Source organism: Haliotis rubra, unplaced genomic scaffold, assembly GCF_003918875.1.
Source record: "Haliotis rubra isolate DU_JTF1 unplaced genomic scaffold, ASM391887v1 Scf224, whole genome shotgun sequence".
In the NCBI taxonomy this organism is placed as follows: Eukaryota; Metazoa; Mollusca; class Gastropoda; order Lepetellida; family Haliotidae; genus Haliotis; species Haliotis rubra.
This window is the reverse complement of record NW_025766270.1, coordinates 248600-265406: the sequence shown is the minus strand read 5'-3', so window position 1 is coordinate 265406 and position 16807 is coordinate 248600.

Below are 16807 nucleotides of genomic sequence, written 5' to 3'. Positions count from 1 at the left end.
AGGAGAAAAACTAACCGAAGAAATAAGAATTATCTGATGTCACGAATTATTCTCCCTCATTTGTCAATATCAACCGCTGTGAATCGCTTTCCAGTGCCGTCATTACCAGCGGAAATCTTTCATGCCAAGCGGAGGATGAAAAAGTTTGATTGAGGTTGAACAATTCACAGTTCGGTAATGTTCCTAGGGTACATTTTGGCCTGTTACAACAACGTGCCTCCTTCTTGAGAATAATAATGATCATGACTTCTTTACCTGCAGCCCACTAACACAAGCCCACTAACGAGGATTTGTTGGAAACCATAATGGACTGTGTTAATGTAATTGGTTGCTAGTGATTTATCAAAGGAATTCCCTAATGTTTTGGAACGATTAGACTACCATCTAGTCTAGTTTCTGATATATATTTGTTTCAGGATCTTGCTAAACTAACATGGCTTATATTATGTCACCTTCAGGTCCAAACCTTGTTTTCAACGCCCACAAGTGTAGCCAGGATGAATACTACAATAATTCTGAGGTTAAATCAACTAATCAATCACGGACATCAAGAGATTTGCTCGGCGCAAAAATGGTACAGGGAATTGTTGTGTTTCAGGAATTGACTATTTGTAGTCTATCTTCTTCGAAACCGTTTTAACTAGGATGTCCTCAAATCCAAAATTGCCTTTGTTTGTTTATTGTACTCGGCAATATTCAAGCTATATGGCGGTGGTCTGTAAACAATCGACTCTGGATCAGACAGTGCCTTGCTTGGCTTCCTGAGCATCGATCTACGCATTTCAAATCTGGTTAGGGTCGATGGGGGAGACCAGTAGCTAACTGGGAACTCGGGTTCGTGTCCCCTCATGGTGATATTCGTAACTCATTCTCTACGTAGATAATACAAATAATCGATCACCAAGGTGTAGATATATATTCAACTTATCAGGTTAGAAAAGCGTGGTTGTACATTCAGTACATTTAGTAAAGGTAGATTTCATAACCTGCATAGCCGTCAGTTGTTTTACTTGTTATCGCACATGGTGCTGCTATATTGAGAACTAAGGAATCTACTCTCAGAATCAGAATCAAGCTTGTAGATAATTTCCTTTCCTTGGTAAGTATACCCCAAATGAGACACAACTGTGATAATGACTATCTAGTCCCGTGTTACATATGCATGTATACTACCCATCCAAAGTTTAGACTAGTATAAATGCAGCCACTTACTTCAGTCAACTGTTCTAACCTAGACTTAAAATATCTCATACCGTTTAAAGGTACTGATGTATTGTAAAACAAATTCGTAATGTTGAAAAGATTATTGCCATGAGTTAATAAATGATGAAAATTGCTCAATTCTTAACAAAACTTTACACCAAAACACAACTGTTCACGAAACTACGAACATACCCTTTGCCATGAGTGTACGTCGATGCTATGGTATGCCTTTATTAGAACATGCCTGTTGCTCAGGGCATATGCTCTTTGGGCATAAAGACAATGAAGAACGATGTGCAAGTTTTCAAATATATGTTTCTCGGTATAAGACGATTTCAGTAATCATTTTACAGTTACTATTGCATAACCTACCAGTTTTAGTGATTGTTTAATGTAAAAACTATCAAATGTTTTTCATCATCTACTTTCAAATTTCAGAGTGAGTGAGTGAGTGAGTTAATATTTAATGTCACATGAGCAATATTCAGCCATATCGTGACGAGAACATATTTGACATTGGAATGGAAATTGTCTTTATTATGAAAACCTGTCATCAAAGGACAGTAAAACAACTAGAATATCACAATTAGAATTAAAACTAGTGTGGAAAGTTAAAACTAATAGCACAATTTGGACAGTACAATATAAAAACAGGTTATAGATCGCCAACAACAGAAGGTAGATCACCATACTAGGGACCATGGGGACTTACAGTACCTTTGCTACGTGTGCATTGGCCCTTGTTGGATTTACACCATCCCTTCAGCTGCTGGCGATTGTAAGAAATGTTAGCCAAAATTAAAATAACAAGAATACTACGTTTAAAAACCCTGGTAAGTTTAAATTGACTTTGAAAGTTTTGGGACTTTCAAATTTCAGAACGCAGTAGGAACTTGTTGTATTGTCTGGTTCAACTCTATAGTAAAGTACGGTTATACCGAACTCAAAATGACCAATACTTGTAGTTTGTAATAACCGTAGTTCGTTATACGCATTTTCCACTTAAATAAACTGCAAGTGGTCGGGCCGATAAACCAATTCGATATATCCGCCCAGTTCGTTATAAGCGTGTTCCATATAAACGTAGTTTACTCCAGCATATAATTTAAGAAATGTTCTCTCGTATGAAATGGCTATGTACCACACAATAAATCCTTCTCATGTATCGGGGACTCAGGTCTAAGGTGTGAGTTTAATACAATATTTGTCTGTGAATCTTTTATGTAAAATGCCGATATTATCATTGAAACGTTTACTAAGTTAGTTTCATATGAAGTGTACACAAATATGAAGACAGCAGGGTCCAGTTCACAAAGCTATCGTAGCGCTACGACTGTTGTACCTCCTATACTGTAGCATAAACTTACAACAGTCGAAGCGCTACGATAGCTTTCTGAAACGGGGCCCTGGCAAGTACAGACATATGGTTATAATCGATAACAACACAATGTATAACGCCGGGTCGGCCACATGTATATGAATAACCATATACTAATATGTCTATAAGTGAGATAAAACAAACAATACACCCATATGCATTTGTATCTATACAAAAACTTAACATACCAATGCGTCTTGATCCACCATTCACAATGTAATATCTAGGAATGAAAGTGAAAGGAATTGCCTTGATTTTCAATTACAACAGGCCCACCTGCTGTATTGATTTATAAGAATGCGAACATCTGGAGTACTATTTGTATAATAGATCAAAGTGGCATCTTTCTAGAAAAAAGTAAGAAACAGATCAAGGTTAGTGAGTCCGATTTGATTAACGTCGTGTTGTTCTGCCGGGTTTACATTAGAGTGAACCCCCAAAACGCCGCGGGTATTACATATAACCGCGAGTTAATTAAAACCACAAACACCGGTATTGGGTTGACAAATGCAGAAACATTTTTACGAGGAGTCCGGTAATCGAGACGCATCTCTGCTTATTAAAGTACAGAGAGCTGTTCAATTTGTCTACAAAATTCGCCTGCAGTACTGTATTTTAATGGCCATTTATTTCAATGTGTACCGCCGCAACAGCCAGCATGGTCTCAAACACTGAACACGAACAACTCGATGTCCCTTCTTCCTGCAGATTGTACTATATCATTCCATCATCTATCAATCGGATTGCTTCAGGGAAAACATTTACATTGTTAAATGTTACCAATAAAAAACCCAAACATTAAGTGTGTATGAGAGATACAAAGTTTATTCAAATATTTAAAGTTGTGAAATTATCGGAGTGTACATATTTAAGCATCGAAATGCTGTTACATCTGTCAGTGTTAAACGTGTTTTAAAAATTAAATTGTTAAAAAATGACTATATGCCACAAATGCAGCTGTACATTTCCACACATCTACAATAACGAACCAAAAGCATCTCTTTCTTTACAGTGAGTGAGTTTAGATTTTCGCCGCTTTTAGCAATATTCCATCAACATCAGGGCGGGGGACACCAGAAATGGGCTTCACATATTGTACCCATGTGGGGAATCGAACCCGGGTCTTCGGCGTGACGAGTCAACGCTGAACCACTAGGTAACCCCACCGGCCCTCTTTCTGTACAACAATTGATACCTTTATGATAATATGAATTGTACCCATGTCAAACACACTGTTTTCTGTGTGACTTTTGACCTAACGCCCAGCTACAAGTATATTACATGTCAGATAGCATGTCTTACTAGGCGGCTGTAAGGCCAAACATGTCACGTTGATGGATATTAATATCGAATGATGGATACTCATGACTGCAAATCCTTCAAATCAATCCTTCAAAACGACGGGCTGCGTCTGCCATAATTATTTCTGGCATCTTAAATGATTGTGATTATTATATCTAAATGCATCGTCTAAGTACTGAAATGTCGAAAAATGAACTTTTAAAGATTTTTCCCCGAATGTTTCAAATTCCGTTGTCTCCTTGATGAAATAATACAGCCTTGTTCCGTTCACAGCTCCGAGTCATATGGGGCGAAACACGAAGAAGAAATGTACATCGTGATGTAAAATAGAAATTAAAACTGAATTCTTCAGTTTATGTCGGCTATATTAACATATCAGACATATGGCAACGGATGGTACTCACAGTGGTTTGTGTATTCTATGTGTATGTCAATGAGGGGATGAAAACTCGGCCTTATGGGAGCTACCCTCACTGTCAAACGTCCTTCACATGATGGTTATACATGTAATAAATGAGCATGTTGTTTGCCTATAAGTTTAGAAAAGAGAAAGACTAAATCCATCTGTAAAGGTATGAGCACAGAGATAATAGTCTCTGTGCAGTTAATGTATTTCAGTCGGGTCTTTCCAAATGAGACCAAAACAACCTTCATGTTGTCATTATACTGATTCATTATCAGTGCCACCAGACTGATGGAATCCCATTGTACCTGATATTAGGGACACATATAAAAAATATTATTTTCTTGTTACTTTATCATTTACCTTGGTTGTGTCTTACTCTACAAGTTATTTACCCGGTGCATGTGTAATGTGTATTTGTTCAATAACCAGATATCAGACCGATTTTTCCTGTTCTTGAGCAACGTGCTACTGTGTAAATTCGAACAATTTGAGCAAAGAGTATCAATAATCGGCACATTTGCACTCAACTTTGAGAAGTTGACTATATCTCATTTTAGTTTGATAAATTGCTTATTCGCATGTACCATAACCGTTGTGAGGTATCAATAGCTTGGACGAAAAAGCTTGAAGAAAAATGCAATGATATATATTAATTTTGCTAAACGTACCATGGCAGTGCTACGATTTAATCTGTTAATAACTATTGTCAAAGAAAGACACGGCATATATGTTTACCATACTGCCATAACGTTATTTTAACCATACATATGCAGTATGTGAAATACGGGCAAATCAGGCATTGGCTGCTAATAGTACTTGAGTGACATTTATGGCACAGACACTGCTGTATCAACAATCACTGCTCATGTATACGTCGTGTTTACCCATCCACACATTTTCTCCAGTTTGACATTTGTTGAAGCCGTGGACAAATGTATAGTCTCTAAAATATATATACCCCAAATTTGATATTCCAATTATCAACATCTGAGAAGAACCTCCCTTCCTATATTGTATTACAAGAATAAATGTAAGTATTGATGAACCTGAAGATTGAGGACAATCTTGGCTAAATCTACAATGATGCTTCAGTCGTAATATATATTGAGTGATGTTATATCGCATTTCAATCCTTGACACGGTATAAGTATATCCTACACGTGTAATATGTGCCACATATGTCCAATATAACAGAACCTCTGCATGTGAACTAACTGCACTCAGTTTATAGATATGTTTCGCCGAATGGACAACATATGTCATCCACATTCAGATAGGCTGTATCAAATGACCTTATTGTTATGGTACAAACATGTTATAGTGACGAACCACATCAGTCGATCGTGTATTATACCAGTGTAAGAGGTCATTCGTATACAAGTAAGCTATATATAACATAAAAGACCTTATTGTTATGGTACAGACATGTTATAGTGACGAACCACATCGGTCGATCGTATATTATACCAGTGTAAGAGGTCATTCGTATACAAGTAAGCTATATATAACATAAAAGACCTTATTGTTATGGTACATACATGTTATAATGACGAACCACTTCGGTCAATCGTATATTATACCGGTGTAAGAGGTCATTCGTATACAAGTAAGCTATATATGACATAAAATACCTTATTGTTATGGTAAATACATGTTATAATGACGAACCACTTCGGTCAGTCGTATATTATACCGGTGTAAGAGGTCATTCGTATACACTGACTGAGTGAGTTTGGTTTTACGCCGCTTTTAGCAATATTCCAGCAACACCACGGCGGGGGACACCAGAAATGGGCTTCACACATTGTGCCCATGTGGGGATTCGAACCCGGGTCTTCAGCGTGACGAGACAACGCTTTAACCATTAGGCTACCCCACCGCCCCCATTCGTATACAAGTAAGCTATATATAACATAAAAGACCTTATTGTTATGGTACATACATGTTATAATGACGAACCACTTCGGTCAATCGTATATTATACCAGTGTAAGAGGTCATTCGTATACAAGTAAGCTATATATAACATAAAATACCTTATTGTTATGGTACAGACATGTTATAGTGACGAACCACATCGGTCGATCGTGTATTATACCAGTGTAAGAGGTCATTCGTATACAAGTAAGCTATATATAACATAAAAGACCTTATTGTTATGGTACAGACATGTTATAATGACGAACCACATCAGTCGATCGTGTATTATACCAGTGTAAGAGGTCATTCGTATACAAGTAAGCTATATATAACATAAAAGACCTTATTGTTATGGTACAGACATGTTATAATGACGAACCACATCAGTCGATCGTGTATTATACCAGTGTAAGAGGTCATTCGTATTAAGAGATATATAAAACTTAAAAGACCTTGTTGTTATGGTACAGATATGAATATAATGACGATTGTTATGGTACATACATGTTATAATGACGAACCATTGTTCGGTTATAATGACGAACCACTTCGGTCGATCGTGTATTATACCAGATCGAAATAATACCAGATTAAATAGGTTTTAAATTCACCCACTAGTTTTTGTTTTCTGTAAATTATGAATATATGTTTGTCATATTTGTAAATAGGTCATTTCTCAGAGAACAAATATAAGTAAATTATTGGCTTTTGGTGGACATTGATTTGGAATTGAAAAATAAATGCTTGAAAGAAAAATGGTTGAAACAGGTAACAGTAATTAATAGGTGTCTGACGTAGTGTATCTCATCATCTGCAATGTGTCGAGGGTTTACCGATCTGCAGGGTTTACTGAACGCGATGCTGTTTTATCGGCCATCGATCCATATCGTCAGCTGCAGCTACCTCATGGCGTGTCGTTCTGGATCAGTAGGTCACACGTTATTATACAGTATACGGACACACATATCTTAGTTCGTATTACAGCTCTATGTGGCCCGCAGGGCAGTTAGTCATCCATTTATGGCTTAATCGCAGGAACTAGTGAAACATTTGTGAAAATACATGCTTTAAGAAAATAGCAATAGATATGTTTATTGGTGTTTTTGAACTGAGAAAATGTATCATTGATTGATACATCTTTCAGGAAGAAATGTTTTTCTAAGTCGTTGATCACAAATAGGAAAACATGAAATTCATTCATGAAACACAACACACACAAATACACACACAATCGTGAGGCAAAATGAGAGCGATAGCAATTTCGCCCTTCAACCTCATTATACAGCTTGACCTGCGAGCTGGCATTCTTGTCCCCTGCCAAACAACTCTCATAACATAAGTAAAGCTCTCTAAATGTGGATATTATAAAATCTGTTTCCAGATCAATGACAATATGATGTCAGATGCAATTTCTCATTTGTAGTACCGTGTTTTGTTTCAGTTGAACGCTTGACTCACATTTGCATGTGTTGGAACTTGGCAAGTGGATAGTTCCTTGTCAAAAAGTCGAGGGTATCGAATCGGCCACGTTTTAGGCTTATATGTACCAAACATTCCAGAAAATGCTCCCCCGAAGCATCTAGAACAGTTTCATTTATGCATGAAGCCCAAAGAGTTCTGTATACTGCAAAGATAACGGAGGTGCCAATCGCGGGGCCTGGGTTTGAACACTCGCCATTGTAAGAGCGCTTCAATTGTTTCAACCAAATCAGCAAGCCTGACCACCCCATCCCGTCAGTCGACAAGCAAGGGTTCCTAAAGACCAATTCCAACACGTGTAGTAAGTGTGATATAGACATACTAAACGTTATTAGTTCTTTTGGGTAAGACAGCGAAAAATGAAAACGATGAAAATAGTAATGAGATTTCAAGAAACAGCCATGTATAGTGAGTGAGTGAATTAATGCTACATCCGCAATAATTCTAACATAGAATATTTACTGAATTATTCTGGTCGTAGTTGTTCTGAGGAATCAGGGAGTTATATTTGGGTTCTGACATCTACAATTGCGTATGGTATCTGTTTCTGTAAGAGAGTGGAGATACACTGTAATGTATGTTAATGGGATCACATGAGAATTTAGGATAATAAATGGAATACCGAAGTGACAATCTAATGCGTCAAAGCTAAAATACAGTAAATTTTCAGTTGTTTTCAGTTATGTTTTGTATATTCTAACACAAAGTCATATGGGACATCCTCTTCCATGTTAATTATTATTGTTTGATATAAGACAGACTCCCGAGCAGCAACAATGTTCATCTCCATGTTGCTGCAGCCTGATAATTAACTGGACATGGTAACAGTATACTGAGATGTGTTTTCATCCAAGTATATAGTCTTTGCGACATCAAATTGAGTTTGTGTATGTGCATGTGTGCTTTGCAAAGTAAAAAGAAAACAAAAACATCCGCAAAATTATAAGAGTACTAAGAAGGCAGCGTTTGGAATATACACGCTTTCATATCATCAATATGGTCAATATTATTTACGGTTTAGATAAACGAATGCAGGGTTCGGGTAATTACGGCATAATCATGCTGGTTAAGCTTACCATCAGCTGATGGACCGTGCCACCTTTACACGACAACATATGGCCACAAGAATAATGGGGATTCGGACATCTTGGTACTTTGGTGACAGTTTGTAAGCGCAACGTTGATACTTATTTCCTGAATCCGCCAATGACACCGCTGTCTAAGAGACAGACACTTAAATAATATGAAGAATAGTCTTTATCATTTTCTGTATATAAAGGAGAATGTCAGGTTTGTTGGCACGCACTATGTACATAGGCCTATTCCAAATTTGAAATTTAGAAGCAATATTTTCCACGATGCACTGGACATATTCAGGGTCGTACCATGTGTGGACCTTGGGGTAAAAGCCACAGGCATGGTGAAGACGGTAATGGATACAACAAGCCATGCTATTGTGTCGTTAGAATATGCTGTTCGTGCCAAGGAATGGCATCCACTGACACGGTGTTGAACAGTCTCAGCCAATTCATTACAGTCCACATTTCATGCTAACGTTCTGTTTAAGAATCATATTTTGTCGATTGCGAGTGGATTTTCCAAAAGAAGCTGAATAACTCCTCCAACTTGTAATAACTCATCGTTCATTATCTCGCCGCGTTTCAAATGAGCATTATTATTAAAATTACTATCATTATATGTAAATACAGCAATGATGGATAGCAGCAACGGACAAATTAATACTGTATGTATAAGTGTCAGTATACGTAAAACGGCCATCGTTGACCTGTAGGCAAGTCTGCAATATCATATTTAAAATTATAAATAGCATACAGCTTAAAACAGCAAAGTTAACCATATAACTGAGGACAAAGTGAAATGTCAGCAATACTAGTAGAGAGCGAGCAGATACTGAAACATTTCCTACTTCCAATCGAACAGAAAGTGGAGTGCGTTAATTTGGATAAACAGAGGATAAAAAAGACATACATTTATGGATGAGGTAAGTAACGCGTGTAATTTTCTCTCTTATATTCAGGTTAACGTATACAGCACTCGTTCGAAACAAATTCAGAGTTCGCAATACATATGCAAGACGCGACATGAAATTGATGATGATTGTAGATATAGGACGGTGTCTGTGGAACGAATATGAATGACAATACAGATTTTTCAGATCACGCGCAATGACCATCAGAATGTCTGCCCAGTACAGCCTGACAAGAGAACCTCCAGTAACTTTTGTCTTGTCAGCCGTCGACATCAGCGAATCTGATTTCACGACGTTAACTATGAATTTACTTTGCTACCCGAGCAAGAAGTCAAGTAATGAATATCTGTCCGTAGTTTCTGCCAGTCTGGACTGGTCGTGAGATCCCGTATCTTTTACTTGTTATTTTGAAGTACCCATTAGTCTTATTCCAAAACGTCTCTTTTAGTGGACATTCGTGACTGTAAAAGACCAGACTAAATGACACAGGTTGACGTCATGTGCAGATAGTATTTTCTATCTCGAGGCGTTCCGTAGAAGAAATGTATAACACTATCTGAGGTTTAGAGTGTGGGGCCCATACGCATGTGAAACAAGCTCGAAGGTGTTCTCTATTTGGTCTACAAAGCTACCAATTAGGGTCAGCAAAACGTTTGTCGAGATTGAACTGTAGGGCATGCTCGTGCCATTAGCTATGCCTGATGTTTGCGGCCGGGTAGTGGTGCGTGTGTGCGTGTGTGTGTGCGTGCGTGGGTGCAGTGGTGTTCCATTTAGTGAGTCGTGGTGTCTTTAGTACTGGGGGCGGTGTATGGTGTATTGGTGGTGGTGTACAACGTACTGGTGGCAGTGTACCGTGTATTTGTTGTGGCGTATTGTGTAGTTATGGTGCTGTATCGTGTATTGGTTGTACTGGGGTCCCTTGTACGGGTGCCGGTGGAGTTCAGTGTAGTGAGTGGTTGTGTTGTGTTGTTTTGTGGTGATGGTGTGATCTCATTGTGGTGAGTAGTGGTTTCTTGCTTAGTGTCGGTGTATTGTGTATTGTGTGGTGGGGTGTAGTGGTGGTGGGGTGTAGTGTATTGTGAGTGGTGGTGTCGGTGTGGTGTCGGTGTATTGTGTACCTGTGAGGTGGTGGGGTGTCGTGTAGTGTAGTGGTGGTGTCGGTGTATTGTGTGTGGTGTGGGGTGGTGGTGGGGTGTCGTGTAGTGTAGTGGTGTGTGTCGGTGTATTGTGTACTGTGTGGTGGTGGGGTGTCGTGTAGTGTAGTGGTGGTGTCGGTGTATTGTGTACTGTGTGGTGGTGGGGTGTCGTGTAGTGTAGTGGTGGTGTCGGTGTATTGTGTATTGTGTGGTGGTGGGGTGTCGTGTAGTGTAGTGGTGGTGTCGGTGTATTGTGTACTGTGTTGTGGTGGGGTGTCGTGTAGTGTAGTGGTGGTGTCGGTGTATTGTGTACTGTGTGGTGGTGGGGTGTCGTGTAGTGGTGGTGTCGGTGTATCGTGTATTGTGTGGTGGTAGGTGTCGTGTAGTGGTGGTGTCGGTGTATCGTGTACTGTGTGGTGGTGGGGTGTAGTGTAGTGGTGGTGTCAGTGTATCGTATACTGTGTGGTGGTGGGGTGTAGTGTAGTGATGGTGTCGGTATATTGTGTATTGTGAGGTGGTGTGGCGTCGTGTAGTGGTGGTGTCGGTGTTTTGGGTGGTGGTGTGGTATCGTGTTGTAGTGGTGTCTGTGTATTGTGTGGTGGTGGGGTGTCGTGTAGTGGAGGTGTCGGTGTATTGTGTATTGTGTGGTGGTGTGGTGTCGTGTAGTGGTGAAGTATTGTGTGTGCCCAACACCACCAGTGTGTGGTGGTGCACGGTCATTGTGTACCATGGACTCTATATTGTGTGGTGGTGGGGTGTAGTGTAGAGATGGTGTCGGTGTATTGTGTATTGTGTGGTAGTGGGGTGTAGTGTAGTGGTGGTGTCAGTGTATTGTGTATTGTGTGGTGGTGGGGTGTAGTGTGTTGTGGTGTCATTGTATTGTGTATTGTGTGGTGATGTGGTGTCGTGTAGTGGTGAAGTGGTGGTGTCGGTGTATTGTGCGTTGGTGTGCTGTAGTGTGTGGTGGTGTCGGTGTATTGTGTATTGTGTGGTGGTGGGGTGTAGTGTAGTGGTGGTGTCAGTGTATGGTAAATCTTTAAATTCCGTAATGTTAATGTTACATTTTGTTTAGTGCAGTACACCGAGACAGGACCAGGAGACGAACCGGAGGACGACCACGAGGCCCCGGAAACGGAACGGAGGTGGCCCGCGTGGAAACGCAGGACCGGAAACGTACCGAACCATCCCGACCAGGTGGCCAGGACCAGGAAAACACCGGATCCCATGGATGACACACGGAAACGGACGGACCAGGAATAACGGAATGGACCAGGAAGGAAAATGGAACCAACACACCAACAACCAGAATGGAAATAACGACCCAGTGGCACCAGGAATGGAAATGGAAATCAATGAAACGGAATGGAAACAGAAAATAAAATCCGTCACGAAGGAGGTGGCCGGAAAGGACCGGACCACACACAGACCGGACGTGGCCAGGACCAGGACCAGAACACGAAAACTGGTGGAATGTGACCCGGATCAATGGAACGAATCCGAATGGTGGCCCGGAAATGGCCAATGACACCGGCACAGGAACAGAATGGAATGGACAGGACAAGAACAGGACTGTGGATCTCATGGAGCCGGAGATGGAATGGATGGACGAAAGATGGAATATCTCTTCATCTGAATGGATCTGACCGATCTTAGGAATGGTGGTGGATGGTCAGGATAACGGAATGGAATGGAATGGACGGAGGGATGAAGGAATGGGACCCAGGAATAGTGGATCTGGAATTGAAAGGAATGGAATGGAATGGGACTGAATGAGGGAACATGGAATGGAAGGGAGGGAACTGAGCCCATGGAAGGAAATGGAAAGAATGGAATTAACATGGACATGGAATGGACAAATGGAATGGAATGGAATGGAATGGAATGGAGGATGGACTGGGGATCTGAATGGAATGGAATTGAAAGAAATGGAATGGAAGGAAGAGGAATGCCAATGGAAACATGAGATTAATGGAGTCATTTCTCCTGAGGTTCTAATGACAACCACAAACCAATTAGGTGAGAATTATTCTGTAGGTTTAAATCTTTAAATTTGTAATGTTAATGTCATATTTTGTTTGCGTAGTACCTAAGTGGAAATGCATTTCGTTATGAACACAGAAAGTATATTTTACACCTGTAAATCATTAATCGGACCACTCATGGTTAGAACTTTAATTAAACTGTTAAAGCCCCGTTCCCTCGACACAAGCACACACAATCATGCACACTCATTGAAGAAAAGATAGAAAGAAGACAAAAGTGTTATGTTTCCTTTGATGTCGTTCATTCCAAATTAAGCAATGCATTTCAATAGCTTTAAGCATATAGATAGTTAATATTTACATTTTCATGAAAATTTTGGAAGTGAAATGAGAGTTTCATGGAACACTTTAAGTCGCTGGAATTAGTCAGTGCTGTCATTGTTAAAAGAAGTTATATTTCTTTGAGCATATCTGGCTGGGATAACTATTATTATTTTGCAAAATATAATAACAGAATTAAACTTCATCAAGTCTTCACTCCATTCTTCCACAGAGGAGCCATCAGTGTCCAGACGAATTGACAACTAGATTAACTGCTTCTGTTCCTTCAAGCCATCTTTGAGCTAGTACTCTTTTCTCCACCTTCTTGACATGTTCAACACATGCATGCCAGCGTGCAAATGTCAGTAGTCAAGCATATAACAGTGTTGGATAATGTGCTTGACATCATTCAACTCTTGACTCACATTTGCATGTGTTGGAACAGCAAGTGGATAGTTCCTTGTCAAAAGAGTCGAGGGTATCAGATCAGCAGCCACGTTTTAGGCTTTACCATGTACCTTAGGCTTGTTCAGAAAATGCTCCCCGAAGCATCTAGGGCAGTTTCATTTATGCATGAAGCCCAAAGAGTTCTGTATACTGCAAAGATAACAGGTGCCAATCCTTGGGGCCTGGGTTTGAACACTCGCCATTGTAAGAGCGCTTCAATTGTTTCAACCAAATCAGCCATTACAACCACCCCATCCCGTCAGTCGACAAGCAAGGGTTCCTAAAGACCAATTCCAACACGTGTAGTAGAGTGTAGTATAGACATACTAAACGTTATTAGTTCTTTTGGGTAGAATGAAAAATGAAACGATGAAAATAGTAATGAGATTTCCAAAAGAAACAGCCATGTGTATAGTGAGTAGGTGAATTAATGCTACATCCCGCAATAATTCCTAACATAGAATATTTACTGAATTATTCTGGTCGTAGTTGTTCTGAGGAATCAGGGAGTTATATTTGGGTTCCGACACATCTACAATTGCGTATGGTATCTGTTTCTGTAAGAGAGTGGAGATACACTTGTAATGTGTATGTTAATGGGATCGCATGAGAATTTAGGATAATAAATGGAATACCGAAGTGACAATCTAATGCGTCAAAGCTAAAATACAGTAAATTTTCAGTTGTTTTCAGTTATGTTTTGTATATTCTAACACAAAGTCATATGGGACATCCTCTTCCATGTTAATTATTATTGTTTGATATAAGACAGACTCCCGAGCAGCAACAATGTTCATCTCCATGTTGCTGCAGCCTGATAATTAACTGGACATGGTAACAGTATACTGAGATGTGTTTTCATCCAAGTATATAAAGTCTTTGCGACATCAAATTGAGTTTGTGTATGTGCATGTGTGCTTTGCAAAGTAAAAAGAAAACAAAAACATCCGCAAAATTATAAGGTACTACTAAAATTTGTACGTTTGGAATATACACGCTTTCATCATCAACCATAAAGGGTCCAATATTATTTACGGTTTTGAATAAACAGGTGCAGGGTTCGGGTAATTGCGGCATAATCATGCTGGTTAAGCTTACCATCAAGCTGATGGACCGTACCACAACACGACAACATATAGCCACGAGAATAATGAAGTTGGACATCTTGGTACTTTGGTGACAGTTTGTAAGCGCAACGTTGATACTTATTTCCTGAATCCGCCAAATGACACTGTCTAAGAGACAGACACTTAAATAATATGAAGAATGAGTCTTTATCATTTTCTGTATATAAAGGAGAATGTCAGGTTTGTTGGCACTGTACATAGGCCTATTCCAAATTTGAAATTTGAAGCAATATTTCCACGATGCACTAGGACATATTCAGGGTCATTACCATGTGTGGACAGAATTAAAAGCCACAGGCATGAGTAGAAGACAGTAATGGATGCAACAAGCCCATGCTGTTATTAAATTTAGAATATGCTGTTCGTGCCAGAATGGCATCCCATACTGACACAGTGTTAAGACAGTCTCAACCAATTCCATTACAGTCCACATTTCATGCTAACGTTCTGTTTAAGAATCATATTTTGTCGGTGCGAGAGTTTGCAAGAAGCTGAATGCTCCTCCAACATGATAACTCATCGTTCATTATCTCGCCGCGTTTCAAATGAGCATTATTATTAAAATTACTAGCCATTATATGTAAATACAGCAATGATGGATAGCAGCAACGGACAAATTAATACTGTATGTATAGAAATTGATAAATTTATGCTATGCAATTGTAGAATCTATGAAAATATCAAAACAAGATGCTCATGGACTAAAGTGAATATCAAATGAAATCAGACAATCAGTGTTGATTAAATTAGTGTCAAGACAGCCATTTATGGATGGAACGTGTGTAATTTTTCTCTCTTATATTCAGGTGCGTATACAGCACTCTTCGAAACAAATTCAGGAGTTCATGATACATATGGAAGACGTGACATGAAGAGTGTGGTAGAAGTCAATTTATAGATATTGGACAGTGTCTGTGGAATGAATATTAATGATAATACAAGATTTTCAGATCATATTGACCATCAGAATGTCATGCTTAATACAGTCTGACAAGAGGAACTCAGTAACTTTTGTCTTGTCAACCGTCGACATCAGCGAATCTGATTTCGACGTTAACTATGAATTTACATTGTTACTTTGCTATCGAGAGCAAGGGGTCCAAATGTCAGATATCTGTCCGTAGTTTCTGCCAGTCTGGACTGGTCATTGAATCCAGTATCTTTTACTTGTTATTTTGGAAGTACCCATTAGTACTTATTTCAAGAAACGTCTCTTCGAGTGAGACTATTCGGCTATGCAAAAGGTGAACTAAAATGACACAGGTTGACGTCATGTGCAGATAGTATTTTCTATCTCGAGGCGTTCCGTGAAATGTATAGCAATCAGGAGTTTAGAGTGTGAGGCCCATACGCTGTGTAAAACAATCAGAAGGTGTTCTCTATTGGTCTACAAAGCTACAATTGAGGTCAACAAAACGTTTATCGAGATTGAACTGTAGGGCGTACTCGTGCCATTAACTATGCCCTGATGTTTGCGGCCGGAGGTAGTGGTGGTGCGTGTGCGTGTGTGTGTGTATAAATGCGTATTAGGTGCAGTGATTATTCATTTAGTAGGTCGTGGTGTCTCTTTATTTTACAGGAAGTGTGTGGTGTATTGGTGGTGGTGTAACATGTACTGGTGGCAGTGTACCGTGTATTTGTTGTGTCATACAGTGTATTATTGTATGGTGCTGTATCGTGTATTGGTTGTAATACTGGGGTCCTTGTAGAGGGTGCCGGTGGATTTCAGTGTAGTGAGTGGTTGTGTTGTTGCTGTTCTTCTGTGGTGATGGTGTGATATCATTGTGGTGAGTAGTGGTTTCTTGCTTAGTGTCGGTGTATTGTGTACATGTGGTGGTTGTCGTGTAGTATAGTAATTCGTATCGGTATGGTGAAATGGTGTGAGGTGGTGATTGTGTATATGTAGTGGTGGTGATTGTATCGTCCTTGTGAGTGCAGTGGTGGTGTCGGTGTATCGTGTACTGCAATAGTGGTGGTGTAGGTGTCATGTGAGTCGTGTAGGGTGGTAGTGTCTGGTATATCGTGTACTGTGTGGTGGTGGGGCGTCGTGCAGTGGTGGTGTATCAATTTGTATATTGTGTACTGTGTGGTGGTGGGGTGTATGTGGTGTGTAGTGC